General features: G+C 50.5%; 1 pseudogene; it reads right to left on the reverse strand.

Annotated features, from left to right (window-relative positions):
* Window positions 1–12,889: 12,889 nt before the first annotated feature.
* LOC109547581 (G-protein coupled receptor 183-like) lies at window positions 12,890–13,955 on the reverse strand (annotated as a pseudogene).
* Window positions 13,956–19,184: the final 5,229 nt, after the last annotated feature.

Here is a 19,184-nt window from a genome sequence, read left to right on the forward strand (position 1 = left end):
GGCATTAAGGTCAAGTCTCCTTTTCAAAAGTGGCCCGGTAGACTGGCCTTGATGGCTAAACAGCAGACTGGACTTGATGTCTTTCGGGGTCTTTAACCGGAGGCCCTGGGTTCCTGTGGTGCCGCCTCACAGCCTTTGTAAACCCCTTATTCTGAATTTAGCACTTGAGTTCAGTAGGAAGATTGTGGCTGTCAGGTAATCCCTGTGACGCTTCCCCCTCACTTCCAGGCCAAAGGTAAAGGGGAGGAGTTATCAGAAGGCCGCAGGGAACCCAGGGGCGAAGGCCTGTGTTGTGGTGGGAAACGGGGTCCCAACTCCATGCTCCTCGGCCTCTCTGGTCCCCCTGCCCCTGCGGAGATGCACTGGGCCCCCTGGGTGGGCAGTGGGGGACCCGAGCCCAAGTGTCTGACTTTTCCGTCCTACAAGATTTCCATTTCATTTCTTCACAGGGGACCGTGGTCAGTTTTGCTCTTTTGCTATTCTAAGAGCTGTGTGTGCGGAGTTTTTATTGTCAGATTATGCAGTGACGTTCCACAGAAGTACTGTGTTGTGTCTGAACATTGCTCAGCCTAGTACTCTCTGTGCAAATTTTGTAAAACCCTTATTTCGGTAGCCTGTACCTGACCCCAGCCTTTCCTGTGCATCAAGCCGCCAGGGTCAGAGGTCCTTTCAAAACCCCCCAGTGGGCATGGAGGGTCAGGGCTCCCTCCTCAGCAGGCTGGGTCCTGTCCAGTTTAAATCTACACAGACATAAATGTGACACCTAAATCAAGTGTCCATAAATCAACACCTGCTGGTGCCTTAAGGACCTGTTTAAAGGGGCAACGCTCACTTGTTTTGTTCAAGCAAAACAGTCAAGCAAATAATTGGAAAAGCCAGCCCCTCAGCAGAGTGGACAGAGACAGCCCCGGTGTCAGCAGAACAACAAGTAAAGCCCAACACCCACTCCCAGCCTGTCTTATTTCTGAGTGTTTCTATGAGGGGCCATTTTAAACATCTATGAAATTTCTAAATTTGGAGCTCAAAACCACTCCAAATTTGAGGATACTGTTGCTTTGGGCAGAGGAGGGAAGGAAGTGGATATATGGGAAGAGGGCATGGGGCATACAGGGTGCCTGTTTCACTCTTGTTTTTAATATTTTACATAGATGCTGTACGTAGTATAGGGGTTCAGAATGAGCTATAATGAGGATTATTTTGAGCTAAAGGCAGTTGAGATCCTGTGGGTTCAAGGGAAACTACTGCCCTTCCCCTTACTACCTAGAAGAGTTGAAACTGGGCATTTTTCCCAGGAAAGAATTATTACCAGAGACAAATTTCACCAAAGTGGCCCCATCTGTGTGTCAGGACAAACATCTAATTACCCAACATCTGCTCTTCTTCTCCTCCTGTGAGTGACCCTCCCATCCTCAGAAGCCCCGACCCCGTTCCTCAGCTCAGGATGGCGTCTAGACCTCATTTTACCTTTCTGTCTCTGACCCTCTTGTGTATGTGGGCTTCCTGTACATACGAAAAACTAAATTGTATTTTCTCTGTCTAATGTCAATTTAATTCTTAGACCAGCCTGAAGAACCTAGAAGGTTAGAGGAAACCTAACCAACAGTACTCTTCTGTATTACAAAATATTCAACAAAAAGTTGAAACTCTCCAAAGAAATCTCGCATCCCCCCTTAAGAGCTTGCAGACTTCTTCCAGAGGTTCAGACCAAGAGGGCCTAGTGCATCCCCTACATTGGGAGGGCCCCAGGGCCCAGGCTGGCAGAATGTGGCTGCAGCCCCAGGGCATTAGAATGGGGGTGGTGGGGGGAAGACAGCATCCTTGGGGAACTTCTCCTACTGTGCCACTCATTTCACAGTGAGGACACTTCCAGCCGAGCTCCTGGTAGAGATTTGGGGAGGGCACAGCATGTCCTCAGGACTTTCCATGGATTCAGACACTTTCCGGGAGATTCCTTACATGGTCCAAACCTTATCCCACCTGTCCAAAGCTGGTGGATATCCTCAGAGTGCCAGACCCAGGCCTCCCCTGGACTGTGACATCTGGTGGGGCTTGTGGCTTGGGTGGGAATTAATCCATTTCGGTCCCATCTATGCTCCCAGCCTAACCATGTTGGGGTCCAGTTGAAACAGGAGGGAAGGGGGCAAGGCACAACCTTTAAAAGAATGACATAGCCATAGGACATGACAAAAACTGGTTAGAACCAACTAGGTCCAAGATGGCGGAATACGACTTCCAGTAACCTTGAGCCTGACTATACGCTCATTGTAATACATTAGCTGCTAAATGCCACACCCACCAGCGCCCTGACAGTTCTGAGGCCAACCATAAAAGGCCAAAAGGTGGGCGGTGGCCCAATACCTGGAAATCTCTGCCCCTTCCCCGAAATAAGTGGAAGAATCCTCCCACCCATTAGCCGGTGAAATTACCCAGCCCATAAAGACTAACCACGCCATGTTTCGGGTCTCTCTCGCCTTCTGAGATGGGCCACACTCTGTCTGTGGAGTGTGTTTCTCTCTGAATAAATCCACTTCTTACCTATCACTTTGTCTCCCACTGAATTCTTTGTACGAAGCAAGACATCAAGAACCTCAAATTCACTGGGAACACAAAAGCGCCTCAGGTGCAGGACAAAGACCTGCTGGGACTGAGGACTGAGGAAGGGGCTTTCCCGGGGCCTGGGGCCAGCACCCCACAGAGCAGGATGCCATGTTCCAGAACCAGCTGCAGCGCTCCAGGGGACCCTCCCAGAACCTGAGCTGAGTGATGCTCCTGGTGAACCTGGCAGGTAACCAGCGATTCTATGAATGCCAGTCATTCACCACTGCCTGCCTCACGCACCAAGGGATGGAATAACCGCACTAAACCCCTGTGGGCAAGGGCTTCGCCACCAGCTCTGCCCCAGCTTCGCCCACTTCCCTGGGGGTCCGACGAGTGAGTGAGTGAGGATGCGAAAAATTAACAAAATACAGTCTCCGCCATCTGGGGGAGTGGCCACTCTAAAGCATTCCTGGACCTACGTGCGTGTGTGTGTGTGTGTGTGTGTGTGTGTGTGTGTCCTGGACCTACGTGTGTGTGTGTGTGTGTGTGTGTGTGTGTGTGTGTGTGTGTTCCCCACATCGACAGGACATTCTCAGATGCCAGCAGGTGTCCAAGAATTCAACTCAGTTCTAGCACAATCTCCTGGAGATAGAATCAGATTCCACAGGTGAAGGGCTCAGTCCCACGAGATGCTTCCACTTCAGGTACCAGTCACGAGCCCAGGTTGTTACCTGTACTTCTGACCACCTGGCTATAACTCAGAGTCCCCACAACCTCCTCCTCGGGTTCGGCTAATTTACAAGCACAGCTCACAGAACTAGGAAAACTCATTTGCTCACTAGATTACCGATCTGTTTTAAAAGGATATTAAAAGATAGGAATCCACAGGCAGATGAAGAGATGCATAGGGTGAGGTAAGGGGAAAGGGTGCGGAGCTTCTGCGCTATGTCTGAGCCCCACTCTCCCTAGATCTCTACGTGTTCACCAACCCAGAAGCCTCTGAACCCTGTCCTTGGGGTTTTTATGGAGGCTTCATTACATAAGCACGATTGATTAAATCACTGGCAATTGGCCGTTGATTCGACCTCCAGCCCCTCTTCCCTCCCTGCAAGTCAGGGGGTGAGACAGAAAGTTCCAACCCTCTAATCAGATGGTTAGTTCTCCTGGCAATCAGCCCCCATCCTTAGATGCTTCCAAAAATCACCTCATTTCTCATAACAAAAGACACCTACATCATTCTCTACACTTAGGATATTCCAAGGGTTTAGGAGCTGTGAGCCAGGAAATGTGGATGCAGACCAAATATATATGAGAAATAATTTGGGTCATCTGAATGACCAAATATATATATTTCTTATGACTGACAATATTGCTGCACTATTTTTAATACAAAAGGCACCTGCCAGAAGCCCTCTCATCCTAGGCTGGGAACTGGTAGTCAGTCAGTTAATCTTAAAAAGTTGGGTAAAATGCAGAACATATATACACACACAAACGGGCCCTGATTTACAGTAGTTTGACTTATAATTTTCCGACTTTAAGATCATATGAAACTGATACGTATTCAGTAGAGACCGTACTTTGAATTCTGAATTTTGATCTTTTCCTAGGTTGGCAATATTCTTTTCAGTCCGATCCTCTTCCATGATGCTGGGAGTGGCAGCCGCAGCTCCCTGTCAGCCTTGTGATCACAAGGGTCAACAACCATTCTGCACCCAGACAGCCATTCTGCTTTGCACCATCAGTACAGTATTCAGTACATTATATGAGGTACTCAACACTTTTTTTAAAAAGTAGGCTTTGTGTTAGATGATCCTGCCCAGCTGTAGGCTAGTGTAAGTGTTCTGAGAACGTTTAAGGTAGGCTGAGCTAAGTTGGGATGTTTGGTGGGTTAGGTGTATTGATGCATTTCGACTTAGGATATTTTCAACTTACAGTGGGTTTATCATAAAGCAAGGAAGACCTGTATATATACATACATACGTGCATACATACATATATGCTTATGTATTGTGTATATATACACAGAAGCCCATATATTAAATATTTTAAGTTAAAACTTGTCAATGTAATTAATTCACCAGTCTTCTGGTGTTGATGTCGCCAAGGCCTTTTTTTATTTTTTTAATCATAGTTGTACTAATTAGAAACTTGTGTCTTTCATAATCCACACCCATATTGCATCATTTATGAGTTCCAGTTTGGATTTTTTAATTACAGTTAGCCCCAGAACTCAGCAAAGCAATCAGATTGTGCGTCATCTTGGATTTTTACATTTCTTCCAACGTCCTATAAATGTTACACTCATATCTATTTTGACAGCACATTTGGTTTTGTAAGCAATTCACCTTTATCAAACTTTCGAAAGCGTTCAACTGAGTTCTTGTAACAACAACTCTTTCTTTTTGCCTTTATACTTTATTGGTTTATGTAATACTTATTTAATTTTGATAGCAACTGATGTGAAAAGGTTTGGGAACAAACACAGCTGTCTCTTGGGGTGCACAGGGCCCCAGTTGTGGGCACAGAAGAACAGGGGCTGGGGAGAGGCCACCAGTCACAAGCAGGCTGTGAGTGGTGGGTGACCCTCAGACCCACACGACTCCTGAGATGGCTAAGTGCGGTCCGCTAAGAGAATTTCTATCGTAGCATCAATCAAGGATAACGAGAAAGGCATTCATATTAGGAGAACCGCCAAAGAGGTCTCCCAAAGGGCGGCAGTAAGAAAGTTTAGTGGCCTCTGCCCCTGATTCCTTATTCCGCTGCCTAGATGGCCCCCAAAACCTCACTGAGCTGGAACAAGTGAGTAACAGGGTGTCACCAGTTCCAGTGCCACGATTAGGGGACAGGGTTTCTTGCTCAGCATCCCAGGCGCAGCAAGCCTGTCTCCCAGCTCCCAGCTTCCCTGCCTCCCACCGCGAGGTCCTAGGAAGAGCACTGTTTGGGAGGGGGGTTTCCCCCTCTGACCCTTCTTGAGCTCTTGTGGCTGGACTAATAATAAAATTGACCCAAGACAGACTAACAGGAGAGAAAGAAACAAATATGAATTCTTACGCAGGGAGGTCTCATAGAAACAAGACCTAAGAAGTGGCCAAAGGAGGCAGCTTCTATACTTTTTAGACAAAGAAACAAATTTGTGAGGAAATGACAGGACAAAGACACTTTGGCTTTGGTGCTTAATTAGTGAAATCTAAACAGAATGTGGGCGTGGGGTAGTCAATGAAATAAGTAACAAGGTTTGCTTATCCAGGCTTTCTGCCCGAACTCTCCCTCTCTGGAGTTTAGGGTGTCCTTCTACTTCCAGGTGCAGGGAGTGGACCTTTCATAGGAGAGATTTATTTCCTGCCTTCAGGGAGACAGAGACAGGGTCAGAGTGTCCCTCTTACATCAGCTCTTTCTTAAGTAACTTTAATTCAAAATAACCAATATGCCATTGGTGCACATTTGGGGACACATTTGGGGGCCCCCTGCCCTGGGCCCTGACAGCATCGACCAGACGTTCCGCGCAGTTGATGCTGAGCGGGGCGTCCCCAGCCTCCCTCTCCCTGGCTCTGCCCTCCTCTCTCCTCCTCCCCTCTCTTTTCAGGTTTCTCTCCAACACTGTTTGATACCAGCCCCACGCCAGCCATTGTTTTCCCAGATGAGGGCGGACACCAGCCTGAGGCTAAACCTCTGAACTGACTCAAGTCCCCCCACCGAAGTCAAAACGAAAGCTGCCAAAGATACACCAAGACAGGCACCGGGCAAACCCCACGGACTCACAGGAAACCAGGCTGCGCCTGCCGGGCTTGCCCGTCTTGCCCGCAGAAATCCCGGTGCTCAGAGCTGGAAGGACATCAGCCGGCATCTTGATGAACATCCTCCTTTCGCCCTTGAGGCCAGGTTCTGGAGCTGCCAGCGACTCACCGAGGCTGCCCAGGGCCCAGTAGGCCTTTTAGAGAAAGAAAGAAAACCGGTGAGAATAATAACATTCACTGTGTCTTGGCTTCCGTCATTCTTTCAACAGGTGGTAGGAGGTGTGAAGTTTGAAAGAGACCAGGATCCACTTACTTTCCTTAAATCAGGTGGAGAGATGAAGACTACTGTACTGTCTGGCGGGGGCTGCCACGAAGTCCCACAGGCTGGGGGGCTTCAAGAACAGGAGTTAATTTCCTCACCGTTCTGGAGGCTGGAAGTCTGAGGTCAAGGTGTCGGCAGGGCTGGTTTCCTCTGAGGTCTCTCTCCTTGGCTTGTAGATGCCGTCTTCTCCCTCTGTCTTCACATGGTCATCCCTCTGTGTGTGCTTGTGTCTTAATCTCCTCTTCTTATAAGGACACCAGTCATCTTGGATTAAGGCCCACCCTCATGACTTCATTTTACCTCTTTAAAGACCTTGTCTCCAAATACAGTCCCATTCCAAGATATTGGGGGGTTAGGACTTGCGCATATGAATTGGGAAGTGGGGAACACGATTCAGCCCCTAATACCTTTTCCAGCTTCTGGATTGTTGTTCTGTCCCTCACACACGCACATACACACAACTGCCTTAGCAGACCCGGAAGGAAGTACACTGATAACGGTCACCTGGCCCTTTCCTGACCTTTGTACTTGATTCTGAGCTGGCAGCACCTCTGGGATTTCCTTTGTGCCTCAGAATCCATTGCTTTGATTTTGTCAAAAATGTCTCCCGGGCTTCCCTGGTGGCGCAGTGGTTGAGGGTCCGCCTGCCGATGCAGGGGACGCGGGTTCGTGCCCCGGTCCGGGAAGATCCCACGTGCCGCAGAGCGGCTGGGCCTGTGAGCCATGGCCGCTGAGCCTGCCCGTCCGGAGCCTGTGCTCTGCAACGGGAGAGGCCACAACAGTGAGAGGCCCGCGTACCGCAAAAAAAAAAGGACACGACACTGACAAAATGCCCCTCCTCACCCGACTCCACAGTGATGCAGAAAGGAGGCAGGTAACCTGCCTCATCGCACCTGAATAATAATAAAACCTACATTTTAAAGCAGACCGTCCACTCCCCCTGGAAATAACATCCACTTCGTGCTCCCCAGTCTGACTGAAGTCTGACCCTAGACTTCTCTTCTAGGCTTCAGGCCTTAGATGTCCTGCTTTGTACTGTACACCTCCATACGCCCGTCCCAGGGGCACCCAAGCCCACCTTCTCCCTATAGCTTCTCCTGTGTTCCCAACTTTGGGAGTGATACCACCATCAATCCAACTGTCTATCCCCAAACCTGGGAGTCCTCCTGGTCTCCCCAACCTCTCCTCCTGTAGTTCATCAATCTCCACTGGACACTTAGCACATTGTGTGTCCTTGTCTGGTTACAATTGTATGTGTCACCTTCTGGTCTGTGATCCATGAGTTTTAGGGGCCGTGGCTCCATTATCCCCACTGTATCCTCAGAGCCTAGGCTAATACTTGATAAATGTATGAATTAATGAAGAAGTGAATGTTGGGGAGGAATCCGGCCCCGAGACAGAATTGTAAGTTACAAGAGAAGCGGCGTGTCGCCAGCCTGTCCTTTCTGCAGGGCTCTCTCCCGTCCCCCTGAGCTGCCACCTACTGTCAGGGGCAGCAGCAGATAGAGCTGATGAGTGTTCCTGGGACTGAACATCTGGCAATGTCCTACCTCTGTCAGTTTCTGGGACTTTACCCTTTATGTGCAGCCGGCCAAAGGGAAAATACTGTGAGGTATTAGCGTTAAGCACACAGACAGACACGCAGGAGGGCGCCTCGCTGGCTTGGGACGGGCCACCTCCCCTGCCTGCCCCACTGCAGAGCTACTAAGGCAACAGGGCACATGTCCGGGCTTCCTGGAATCAAAGAATGTGAGCACTGGAAGGTGGTGTAGACCTCAAGATTTCAACAATTACAGAGGAAACGGCATCCCTGTCACGAGGGATTCATGTGGCCTGAGGTGTGACCTGACCTTCAGGGTTGGAGTCCCCACGGGGGGGCACAGCCCATCCCTGAGCCTGGGCCCACAACCCACACACACGCCAGAGGGACTTTGTCTCTGTGTCTGCCCCATATGCAGTCACTTGGCGAAGAGAGAAAACTGTAGTGAAAGCTGGACCGTGGTTAACTTGTGGTGTGTGGCGATGCCAGGGGAGCAGGAATTCTCAGTGAAAATGAGATTTCTGGAGAATGCCGAGAGCCCGTAGAGACATTTGGGTATCTACCAGCTCAATTTATGAAACTCCGTTCTTCCTCCTTAAAATGTCAAGCAATTAAAATGCTTAGACATCATCACGAGACCCTCCACCCAAGGGGAGAATCTCCCCGCCACCTCCTCTGGTTGTCTGTGCCCCGGAATGGGACTCGGGGGTCCTCATTACAGAGCCCATACCTACAGGGCTGCCCTGGGCCCTACACATTCCTCTGAACTCAGGTCCCACATGCAGAGTGGGGACCCTCCGAGGGGGTCACTCTGATGCTTCCATTTTGACATGAGGTTGTCTTGATTGGACCTGAAAAACAAACCATGGCAGTTCAACTTTTTTTGGACCAACTAGTGTTTAAAACAGACCCCTTTTACTCCTTCCTCCAAGACTCATCTTGGACATGGGGCTCTGATGTGGTATAATAGGGGCTTAGAGCTGGAGAGGGGTCAGGGATGGGATGAGAGTCAGAGAAGAGTGTCTGGAAACAGGGGTGCTCAGAAATGGGTGGGTGTTATAAGTAGGATTTTGTCCCCCAAAATAAGATTAAGTTCTAACCCCCAGAACCTGTGACTATGACCTTAATTGGAAATAGGTGTAATCAAGTTAAGGTGAAGTCTTGGCAGGTGTAATCAAGTTAAAATGAGGTCATAAGGGTTGGCCTAATCCAAAACGACTAGCCATAAAAAGAAACGAAACTGAGTTATTTGTAGTGAGGTTGATGGACCTAGAGTCTGTCATACGGAGTGAAGGAAGTCAGAAAGAGAAAAACAAATACCGTATGCTAACACATATATATGGAAGCTAAACAAAAAATGGTTCTGAAGAACCTAGGGGCAGGACGGGAATAAAGACGCAGACGTAGAGAATGGACTTGGGGACACGGGGAGGGGGAAGGGTAAGCTGAGATGAAGTGAGAGAGTGGCATGGACATATATACACTACGAAATGTAAAACAGATAGCTAGTGGGAAGCAACCGCATAGCACAGGGAGATCAGCTCGGTGCTTTGTGACCACCCAGAGGGTTGGGATAAGGAGGGTGGGAGGGAGACGCAAGAGGGAGGGGATATGGGGATATATGTATACATATAGCTGATTCACTTTGTTATACAGCAGAAACTAACACAACATTGTAAAGCAATTATACTTTCTTTCAATAAAGATGTTGAAAAAAAAATGACTGGTGTCCTTAGGAAAAGAAGAAAATGCCGCATGAAGACGGAGGCACGTGGGGAGAGGACCATGTGGAGATGGAGGCGGAGATGGGGCGATGCTTTATAAGCCAAGGAACGCCAACAGCTGCCAGCAAATTGCCGGAAGCTGGCGGTGACCTGGAACTGCCTCCCTCACAGCCTCAGGAGGAACCAGCCCTCCCGACACCTTGATTTTGAACTTCTGGCCTCCAGAACTGCAAGAGAAGGTTTTTGTTGTTTTAAGTCACCCGGTTGATGGTACTTTATTACAGCAGCCCCAGCAAACTCATACCGTGGGCGAGAGAGATGCTGGCGTCTCCAAGGACCCCTCAGGCCAGTTTTCTCAAGCCTGAGCTGCAGCAGGAGGGCTTGTTAGGACACTGAGCACTGGGCCCCCCCCCAGACCAGCCGGTTCAGCAGGTCTGCCGCGTGGCCCAAGAATGTGCATTTCTAACAAGTCTCCAGGTGGTGGTGACACTGCTCTTCCAGGGACCACACTTCGAGAACCCCTGCTCTGGGGGCCTGGGTGTGGCCTGGGCATTGGGACCTTGTGGTCCCGGTAATGATGAGATGTCTATCCCTGCTGATACGGGTTGTGCCAGCCCACTTGGCAAACTTCCGTAGCCACGGCCAGTTTTCAGTTAAATGCTTTCTGTAGTTTTGAGTGGTTTACACAGGTGCTGGTTCATGAAACACCACCTCCACCACACACACACTGACCCCATGTGGTAGATGTCATAGTCCCTATTGTTACAGACAAGGAAAATGAGACTCAGGCGTGGGTGTGAGTCCTCAGCAGGACGCTTCTCCCTCCTGAGTCCCTGAGCTCGGGCGTCTGCGCTCTGAGCCCGGCTCTGGAACATCCCTGGCTGGTTCAGTCCTCAGAATTCAGATTTCCCTCTTTGTAAGTCACACCTGTCATCGCCTTGTCTGAATACAGAGCCATCACCCTCCTCCTGCGGCAGTGCTGGAAGCCGGCAGTGCACCGGGCCTCGGCTTTCCCCGACCCATTGTTGCTGCTTCCGGCCGGAGCTCACGATCTCGTCCTCTTTCCTGATCCTGTTTGGTTCCCAATTGCCCTCCGGATGTGACTTCCTCCTTTCTGTTTCCAGGTGCTCAGCACAAACCAGCCCCAAGCAGCTTTGGATGTGAGGAGCCTGGCGAGCAGCGAGGACAGGTGATGAGAAATGCTTGGGAGGATGGCCAAGAAGGATTTGTAACGTCCGGAGTCAGACAGGTCTGCAGCCCTGCTGGCCTGGCCGCTCTCCACGGAGGAAGCCCCTGGCTGTGAGGGCAGCAAACTGCAGGCTGGCCAGGCCCTCTCTTGCCACCTCCATGCCCTTTGATGAGGGCTGGGTTAGTGCAAACAGGGTGTGTGAGCTTTTCACCCCAGCCAGGTGTGGACATGAGCTGTGGGCTCCTGTGAGAGGTACTCAGGGTGCAGAGATGGGCCTTTCAGCTGAGGTTCTGCACCTTCAATCCACAGGCCCCAAGAGCAGACTTGCAAATTCTTCCAGCCTTTAAACACCATTCCTGCCCCAGCCGCAGGCAGGAAGCACCCTCTACCACGAGCACCACGTCCCCAGGATCGATGTTCAGTGCTGGGACCTGTCTGGCCACAGGGGCCACAGCTCCGTGTCTGTGGGTCACTCTGGAGCTGAGTGTCCTCCCGTCCCCGAGCCCAGCGGAGCCAGAGTCGGGGGCTGGATGGAAGAGAAGCGCGCCCAGAGCCTCGACATGAGCCCCTGAGAGCCTCTCCTGGGACACAGCAGCGTGAGAAGAAGGAAGCTCATCAGCTCAAACCAGCGAGGGCGGACTGAGCACCAGCTCCCGTCCCAGGAGTAACATGGACTGTGATGCGGGGGGCTGAGAGGAGGAGGCCGTGCCCCGGACGTCTCAGGAGCTGACAGTCTGGTGCCCCGTGAGACAGCCCCCCCTCAGGAGAGCCACCGTGAAGCTCTGCGCACGAGAGTCAAGTGCCCCAAACTTGGAACTTGGGAGGTGGAAGCAGCTGATCGTCTGGAGCAGGAGGCCACTGTCGGTCAGGGACCAGGGACGACCTCAGGGGGGACCCGTCTGGAGCCGGAGCTTTGGGGTAGGGTCAAGGGGGCGCCGCGGAGGCCGTGAGCATGTTGCTTTGGGCCCGTGCCGCGGAGACAGACGTCACACTGGCCCTGGTGCTCCCCGCACGTTGGCAGGGAAATGCGTGTTTTATTTTACAGAACTCAAAGTCGCCCAAGTGGAAACGCTCTGTGCCTTGTTTTAAAGTCAAGAAAGCGCCGGAAAGGTTTGTTTTGACCGAATGGAAACAACACTCCCCTGGATAAGCACTTTCTGACACACACAAAACAAACAAAAAGCTCGTGCCCACTTTCCTGACTTTCTCCCCCAGCGATGTCCCCAGTCACACATGTCATAAGGGGCTTGGGACCAGATTCAGACTCTTCCTGCAAAAGTGCACAACACCCAGTCCCTCGCCCCACTCCCCCGACGCCAGAGGCGGCTGGGCCAGTAACTTGGAGTCAGTGCGTCCTCCCCATGTTTTCTGACTTTCTCAGGAGAACCTTGGCATTTTTGTAAACGTTAGCGCCAAGCTTTTAGAAATTTGGGGTTTTTTTTTTTTGAGGGGGGGAGTATTTTTACTCTTTCCAACAACTTGCCACCCCAATTTGGAAACCTTGTCTAAATTGTGGATCTGGTACTCAGCCAATGATTCTTTTGGTTGTGACTGCATTTGCTGTGAAAATATTCTTTTCCTGGAAGAAACCGCACACCCTTCAGAGGCCAAGGACGCAGTGGCGTTTGTTAGGATACATCAGAGGTCGGTTCACCGTAAAGCTAATGAGTGCAAGCTCCAGGGCTCCTCACTTACCATCCAAGACCTTGTACCTAATTTTACATCTATTGTTTTGTATTCTTTTTCTTAAAGAACCCACACCCGTCCAAATTGTATAAGCTTTGAGCCCCCAACCCTGGACCCCCTACCCCCAGATGCAGTCTTAAAGCCCACGACCTATTAGACCTCATTCTCCTCTAAGGGCAAGGAGCCTCCAGTCTGGCTGATATTTTGTGCTTCTGAGGAACTTTTTCCCGGAGCGGGGGAGTCGGAGGATGTGACGCTTTGAGCTTCCAAATGCTGAGGAGCCATTTCCTGTAACGCGTAGATGCGAAGAAGTAAATGATGGGGTCGATGCTGCAGTTCAAGTTCATGAGGCACACCGTGAGCTGAAGGCACAGTTTGAAAGCCCTCTGCTCGGGGCAGGTTGGCTGGTGGAGCACCTTTCTCACCATGAACCGGATGACATTGAAGTGGTAGGGGATGAAGCACACAAGCACGGCCACCAGCACCACCAGGGTGAGCAGGCAGGCCCTGCGGTGGTACCCCTTCCCGCTTGTCAGAGGGTTGTCCCGGGCCGTCCTCACAGCTTCATGGTGGTCCTCACGTAGCAGAAGAGAATGACGCCCACCGGCCCGCAGAAGCTCAGAGCGGAGATCACTAGGACCACGGCGGGCAGTGTGAGCACCGGCTGGACGCTGTCATACTCCATGCAGGTCAGCCTGCCGGCCACGAGCTTGGTCATGGAGAGCAGGAGCAGGGGCGCCGTCTGCAGAGACAACAGGACCCACACAGCCACACAGATGAGCCTGGCCCGCCGGGGTCCGCGGAGCCGGAGACACTGGTGGGTGCGGACCACAGCCACGTAACGGTCCACGCTCACGCATGCCATCAGGTAGATCCCTGAATAAGTGTTCACGTAGGATATGAAGGCCGTCAGCCTGCAGAGCCCTTCACTGAAAGGCCAGCTGAAGTCCAGCACGTAGTAGGCGATCTTTCCGGGCAGGGCCAGGGTGAACAGGAGGTCGGACACTGCCAGGTGGACCAGGTAGACATTTGTTGAGTTGATCTTCTTGCCCTTTTGATAAGCAAGGCGAAGGGCAAGGATGTTTCCCAGGGTGCCGAAGACCAAGAGGGCTGTGTAGAACAAAGAGAGCATCACGCTGGCCACCCGGGGTGGGTGGCGAGGAAGGCAGGAGTCGGCGTGGTGGACGAGGCTGTCTGGGTCAGCCGTGCAGGAAGCCATGTCATAGAGGTCCTTGGGGAGACAAAAAATTAAAATGTAACATTGTATCTGTGGGGTTAACGCCTCTGTCGAGTAATACTTAATAATTTGCTGAAGCCACATGCCCGTGAAAAGCATATATCTTTATTTTTAACTTTTATTGGATTATAGTTGATTTACAATGTTGTGTTAGTTTCAGGTGTGCAGCAAAGTGATTCAGTTACATATACATATACATATATTCATTCTTTTTTAGATTCTTTTCTCATATAGGTTATCACAGATGGAGTTCCCTGTGCTTTACAGCAGGCCCTGTTGGTTATATCTTATATATAGTAGTGTGTGTATGTTCATCCCAAGCTCCTGATTTATCCCTTCCCTCAGTGTTTCCCCTTTGGTAACCATCAGTTTGTTTTCAATATCTGTAAGTCTGTTTCTGTTTTGTAAATGGGTAAAGAAGATGTGGTACATACAAGCCTACCTCTTTTGAAGTAAATTTATGTGGACGTGTGACATACCGTTCCACTCACTGTTGCTATGTAACAAATTACCCCCAGAATTTAGCAACTTAAAACACTTTATTATTTTCACGGTCAGGTTTTGAACAGGACACAGTGGGATTGGCTTTTCTCTGCTGCCCACTGTTGGGAGCCTCAGCTGGGAAGAATCGACAGCTGAGGGTTACTCAGTGGCAGGGGCTGGGACCACCCGGAGGTGATTTTACTCAAATGACGCTGACTTTGGGCCGAAGCCTCAACTGGACCGTCAGCTACAGCACCTGCACGAGGGTTCCTCGTGAGGCAGGGGCTTCCTCGCAACATGGTGGCCTGCAGGTACCTCAGTTTCTTACACAGTAGGTGGAGGCTCCAAAAGAAAGTGTCCCGGAAACCAGGTAGAATCTCCGTCTATTAACCACGTCTTTTATTTTCTATATTCTAGTGCTCTGACATCTTGGGGCCTGGCTGACCCTGGAGGGGCTGCCCTTCCCTGGGTTAACCAGTCCCTTGAGTGTACTTTTCAAACGCAAACCAACCACTCCCACCACCTGCCCTAATCAACCCAGGGCCAGGTACCAGGGGCAGCCCCTGTGTCCCAGAGCCCCCTGAGATGGTTCAAACAAGCCTAGGCCTGCTGACCCTGCCTTGCCTGTTCCCTTCCACCGAAACCACAGTAGAGGCTCTTGCCCACATTTCTGCTCCTCTGGCTCTGTCTCCTGACCAACCCCAGCTCTCCCCCTGTGGCCCCCCGTGATGTGGCATGGCCCCTCTTCTTGGGGTCTGTAAGTAACGAGCTCTCTTTTTCAACAGCAATCATCCCCTGATCTGTGGGCCTTCCTGACCCTCAGATTTTCTATGAACACACTGTACTCAGAAACACTGCATCAGCTTTTCTAAGCTGGCCCGGGAAGTGTGGTATCATCATGTCCGCCTTCTGCTGTTACAAGTGAGTCACAAGCCCACCCAGAATCAAGAAGAGGAGACATAGCTCCCATCTCTCAATAGGAGGCAGGTCAAAGAATTTGCAGCCATTTACAAATCACAACACACATGCAAAAGTGTGCACAAATCGTGAAAGTAGAGCTTGACGATTTTCATAAAGTGAACACGTCTGTGTGATTAGCCCCCAGATTAGGAGACACCTCACCAGCACCCCCAGAAGCTCTCCTTTGCCCCCCCCAGCCTCTACCTCCACTCAAGGGTAATCAATATCCTAACTTCGAAAATCACAACTCAGTATGCCTGCTTCTGAACTTTAAGTAAATGAAATCATACGCCATGGGTGTGTGTATTCTCACCCACAGAGCTTCTCTGGGTCAGCATTAGCTTGTGAGATTCCCCCATGCTGTGGTGTAGTTGTGGTTTGTTCCTTCTCATTGCTGTCTGATAGTCCATTGTATGTATGCATCACCACCTATTTACATCCATCCTACTGTTGGTGAACATTTCTGTTATATCAAGTTCAGCTATACATGTTCGTTCACATGTCTTTGATGACACATAAATATCTATTTTGCTGAGTACTGTACATAGCTAGGAGTGGGGCTGGTGAATCACAGGTTCTGCACGTTTCATTTTAGTAGGTAGGTCCTGGCCATCACTTTCCCAAAGCAGCCGCTCTGCGTACTCCCGACAGCGTATGGGATTCCCGTGGCGCCTCATCCTCACCAGCCCTGGGCATGGTCAGTCTTTTTCAGGTGAACCAGTCTGGTGGGTGTGCAGGGGTATCTTCTTGTGGTTTCAATTGGCATTTGCCTAATGACTACTGACAGTGAGCACCTTTTCACAGGTTTACTGGCCATTTATATATCTTCTTTTTTTTAACATGTTAGACATTATTACTATTATGATTATTGTTCTATTACTACTACCACTACTACTATCATTATCTTTTTCTTATTATTTTTAAAAATTTCTTATTGGAGTATAGTTGCTTTACAATGTTGTGTTAGTTTCTGCTGTACAGCAAAGTGAATCAGTTATACGTATACATATATCCCCTCTTTTTTGGATTTCCTTCCCATTTAGGTCACCATGGAGTGTTGAGTAGAGTTCCCTGTGCTCTACAGTAGGTTCTCATTAGTTATCTATTTTATACATAGTAGTGTATATACGTCAATCCCAATCTCCCAACGCACCCCACCCCCACTTCCCCCCTTGGTATCCATAAGTTTGTTCTCTACATCTGTGTTTCTATTTCTGTTTTGCAGATAAGTTCATCCATACCATTTTTCTAGATTCCAGATGTGGAGAAAAGGGAGCCCTCCTACACTGTTGATGGGAATGTAAATTGGTGCAGCCGCTATGGAGAACGGTATGGAGGTTCCTCAAAAAACTAAAAATAGAGCTACCATATGACCCAGCAACCCCACTACTGGGCATATACCTGGAGAAAACCCATGCTCTCTGTGCAGCAGGTGGAGCCTGAGTGACTGTCCCTGTGAGGCACACGTGAGCACTGTTATTGCAGAGGGTGTGCTGTTTACCCAAGGGCCACAATAGCTCACGGGACCAGAGATCCAGGTGGAGGTGCTGAACTTCTGCAGTCACGTGCTGGCTTGAAGGGCACCAGCTCCGTGAGCCCCAAAACCTCACTTGAGTCAGGACACAGCTGTTCCCTCCTTTACCGATTTGGGGCTAGCTCGTAGGGACCCTGCTGTAGATTATGCCTCATTGCAACCTATGCATATAGAGAGCTCTGTCTCTATAAGCATAAGGGCCTCCATTCAAATGGAAAGTAAGAAAAGTGCATCTGAACAGTAGAGAGAGGAACACTGAAAAGTCCTTTGAACCTCAGGATGATGGATGGATGGATGGATGGATAGATGGAGATGATATAGTGAGGATGATTAGATAGATAGATAGATGGTTAGATAGGTGGGTAGGTAAATAGATGGTAGATAGATAATAGATTAGATAGATATAGAGATGGTGACTAGATAGACAGATATGGATTAATAGATAGTTAGATAGAGATAGGTGGGTAGTTACGCTCTCCCAGGGGTCCTGCCAGCTCTGAATCCAGAGGGAAGGCTCTTCTTATTCATCCCTTCACTGAACAATCCGGTCCTCAGGTTGCACTGAGGTGGGAGCTGAGGGGATGGGCTCTGTGCCCCCAGCAGGGCGAGGAGGGTGTCTCAAGGGGCCAGTTTAGCTCAGGAGGGTCTCAGCCACAGGTCGACTCAGCTGCTGGAATCACTGGCGATCAGTCACAGAGCAGCGGTTTGACGCCTGTTGGAACTTTCTGTGTCCCTTTTCCTGTCTGTTCAGGACTCACTGGGCACAGGGGTGGGACTGGCTCCTAAGGAAACACCACCCTGAGCAAGTGTCCCCCGCTTCCTGACTTTCCTGGGCCTCTTCCCCAGGGCAAACCACACGCCGGCCCGCAGCCCAGGGCGCCGGGTACACCGCACAGCCCCAAGGCCCCACCAAGCACCACTTCCTCCCCGAAACCTCCGGTCTCTGCAGCAGCCCCCACACCTGGTGCTCGAGCATCTGAGGGCAACTCACAGGTACCTGCTCCCCGTGACTCACCCCTCAACACCTTAGCAACCTCCGTAACCCCGTGCCCCTCGGGCCTCTCCGAATCTTCTTCCTGTTTTGGTATTTGGCACAAAACAAGCTGTCTGGATGGTGGGTGATGCTGGGAGCCCCGTGGTCCCCCTTCCCAGGGCACCCACGGAGAAGTCACATCCACATCCCGAAGAGGGGCAGGCGGGTGCTGTCACATATGTGAGTCCGGGGAGATCAGACCCAAATGAGGAGCCGTCGAGAGAGGGGCCCTAACGCCTCGGACCTGCCGCTCTGGCCTTCCTGCTTGTCGATGCGGGTGCAGACCTCCGCGTGAGCTTCCCTTCCCCAGCAGGAGCACTGACTGCCCAGTGGCTGACCGCTCGGTTGCTCTGTGCACCGTGGGCTCTGGCCCACACCTGCTGAAGGTGTGCTCCTTGGCCCCTTTCTGCCCCGCCCCCCCGCCCCCCAGGTTCTCCCCCCACAAGCGCAAAGTATCCCATTTCTCCAACTCCATCCCATCTGCTCTTAGGAAATGACCCACTGTTGGTTTGTAGGGGAGCAGAATCTGCCACCCCAAAATACACGTGTTTGGCCTAAGGATTCTTTTAAGCTGGTTATTTTTAAGAAGGCACAGGCACAGAAGAAGCTCTGAAAGCCAAGTCGAAGTTGCCCTTTGTAAAAGACGCTTATATTTGTAAGAGTGTCTCCCTTGCCGTACCAAGAAGAGGGGTAATGACTCAATCTGTAGAAACTCTAGTCAATGCAGAAGGCAAGGACTTAAATCTGCAGAGCTCCCTTACCCTTGTTTACTGTGCTTTTCCCGCTCGCCTCTCATCTCTAGCTCCCCCACTCCTAACATCTTCTGTTGTCTTCAGCTGAGGAAAGCATTTAAGGTGACGGTTTTGCCCATCTTGGCGAGTTACTCAGTTTTCCTGGGTCTCTCCCACGTATACACGTTATTCAGCTTTTGTTTTTTTTCTCCTGTTAATCTGTCTCTTGTCAATTTCGTGATGAGGCCAGCCAAAGAAGCCAGAAGGGAAGAAGGGACATGTCCCCTCCCCTACAGTCTTTTACGTCTTAATATGAAGCTACTGACGCATTTCCCACTCACAAGAGTATGTGCCTTTTGAGACTCACCCAGCTGTGACTGTGGAGGGCCAGGTGTGCCCCTGTTAGGGGTTATCAATTAGTGTAGGGAAGAATGATCCAGAGAGCTTCCAGAAGGTTCTAAGGGTCTGCA

The sequence above is a fragment of the Tursiops truncatus genome, chromosome 18 (genome assembly GCF_011762595.2).
Source record: "Tursiops truncatus isolate mTurTru1 chromosome 18, mTurTru1.mat.Y, whole genome shotgun sequence".
NCBI lineage: Eukaryota > Metazoa > Chordata > Mammalia > Artiodactyla > Delphinidae > Tursiops > Tursiops truncatus.